The following is a 2,614-nucleotide window of genomic DNA, read 5'->3' on the forward strand; positions in this document are numbered from 1 at the left end:
CCAGCTCCAAGATTGGTGCCAAGCCCCATTGGCCCGAGTTAGAAGTAGACATCTGTGTCCTCGCATTGGGTGCAGACACCGCCTGGGGCACCCCTGATTATTATATGCCTCAATTAACAGCAGTTAACACAGGTGATAAAAAGATTGATCCAGGTTGCAGCAGTGATATACGTTGTGCTGCCCTGGCCTACACACTGGAGGTATATATGTCTGTCCAGGAACTCATCGAGATAGATCTCTAAATTATAAATGTGGCTATGAAAATGATTTTTATTGCGCCTCTTGGAGCTGTGAAACCACTGGGGTTACCTATTGGATCCCATCCTCCTCTTGGATTTATGTCACAGTTAAACGACTTTACCCCAATTCCAAAGTCACCTCCCCTGGAAGACAACCCCCTAATAGTTTTGTTCCCCCAATTCTTCTAGACAAGGGTGGTACAACCCATTACAAATTGTCTTTACAACAGCCGCAAGGACTGCTGACTGGACCAACAAAGGATTCTCTTGGGGGTTGCACATATATAAAGAGGGCACAGATTGGGGATTGACATTCAAGATTAAACTACAAAAGGAAATCCCCATCAAATATAAAGCATCTATAGGGCCTAATCCCCAGTTACACCACCGTATATTCCTCAAACAGTCCTCGACTTCCAGGTACCCACCCCCCTGTTCCTGCCCCAGGGCATGCTACAACAACCCTATTTCAGCCCACTCTCCCTGGGGGGGCGGGGCGTCTCCCCTGATGACAACTGCAGACAACCCCCTAGCCACCACGGGAGATTGTGCAGGGTTCCCGCAAAGAGCACAGCAAGCTCGGGAGTGCAGCCTTCTTCACCCCAGGCCCCTCACGGCCTCAGCCACACCAGGTGAGCCTGAGGGGCCGGGAGCAGCCTCGGTGCCTACCTAGCGGACGCCAGGAGCCCTTGCCCTCGAGGCAGCCACCCACTAGACCTGAAGGCCAAGGCTGGGCCTTTGGGGCTTCTGTGGCCTGAGGCGGCAGGTCTGAGCAAGAACACTCTGCCATCACCGCACGGGACCAAGCACGCAGACCTGGATGAACGGAGGCCTCGATGGGCCTGGATGAAGGTGAGCGGCCCCCCTCTTCCACTGATTTACTGTGGTCTATATTGAATGCTTCTGCTTTAGCCTTGTTGGATAAGACACAAAGAGATGATGCATCAGAATTTAAAGATTGTTGAATGTGCTTTTCTGCTTCCCCGCCCTTTTATGAGGGCATAGCCTTATTTGGAAATTTTACCCTGCTTTCAGATGCTAGGCAGCTCCCCTTCGAGTCAGTTCAGCTTACCTTGACAGAACTCTCTGGGATAGGAAGTTGTGTGTTGGGCCCAGGCATGCTTCCGCTGCGGCCCTTGCTAGAGATTTGCAATAACACATTTAGAGTAAATAAAAATGGGTTTCCTTATCTCTTGCCCCAGATGATACCTTTTTGGCATGTTCCACGGGCCTTACACGGTACATTATTATACAAGATTTTATAAATAATAGAGATTGTTGTGTCTTGGATCAGCTTTTTCCAAATTTTAGTATTCATAAGTCAGATGACTTACTGAAGTTTTGGGATCGAGGTGCCTCCATGCCATCCCGCCACAAAAGAGAGCCTATCTCGGCGGTGACCCTTGTGGTCCTTCTTGGCCTGGGTGCTGCTGGGACCGGACCGGAATCACAGCCCTTGTGTCGTCTCAACAGAATGCGTGCAATTACCATCTGCTCAATGAGGCTATTAGCCAAGATATAGAGAATATAAAAAGGGGCCTAGATGATCTTACTGGTTCCTTGGTCTCCCTTTCAGAAGTTGCCCTTCAAAATAGAAGGGGATTAGATTTGCTCTTTCTACAACAAGGAGGCTTATGCGCTGCAATTAAGGAAGAATGCTGCGTATGTGTTGATAAAACTGGATTAGTTAAAGATAGCATTGCCAAGGTTACTGCCAGTTTAGAAAAAAGAAAAAGAGAGAGAGAACAACAAGAGTCATGGTATCAAAATTTGTTTTCAACCTCCCCCTGGCTTTTGACCTTGTTGACCTCCCTTTTGGGGCCCCTATTGGGACTCCTATTATTGATTTCCTTTGGTCCTTGGGCATTTCAGAAATTGACCCAATTTGTTAAATCTCAAATTGATTCATCTCTTCCAAGTGCACCTGTTTCAGTTCATTACCATCGGCTGGACGTTGGCAATAACAAGCAGGTTACTGGAGAAGAGTCAGACATGGATACTGCTTCATCACCCTCATCTCGGGGAGAAAGACTCAATTTCCATAAAATGCTTAAGATCATTCCCCTCCCCCTAAATTCGGCCATCAGTCTCATGCCACGAATCATTTATAGATTGCCGTAGTCTGTGCTTCTGACATGGGAATATACATTCTCACCACATTGGAAACTAAATAGTCATCCCAGGCTGGACACATCAAAAAATTGAAACTTGAAGCCGTCGCCCGTGAGAGTTGTGAGACTAAGTACTGCACAGAGATTAGTCTGGAAGCTGTTAGACAGTCTCTGAGAGGCATGTCTGATTGCATGAAGGTTGAGTGCTCTAGGGTGTGGCCTCCCTTCCCCCAGCCTGGAACCTGCTTGCTCAAGGGTGGAGCT

This window comes from Mus caroli, chromosome 1 (assembly GCF_900094665.2).
Source record: "Mus caroli chromosome 1, CAROLI_EIJ_v1.1, whole genome shotgun sequence".
Classification (NCBI taxonomy): domain Eukaryota; kingdom Metazoa; phylum Chordata; class Mammalia; order Rodentia; family Muridae; genus Mus; species Mus caroli.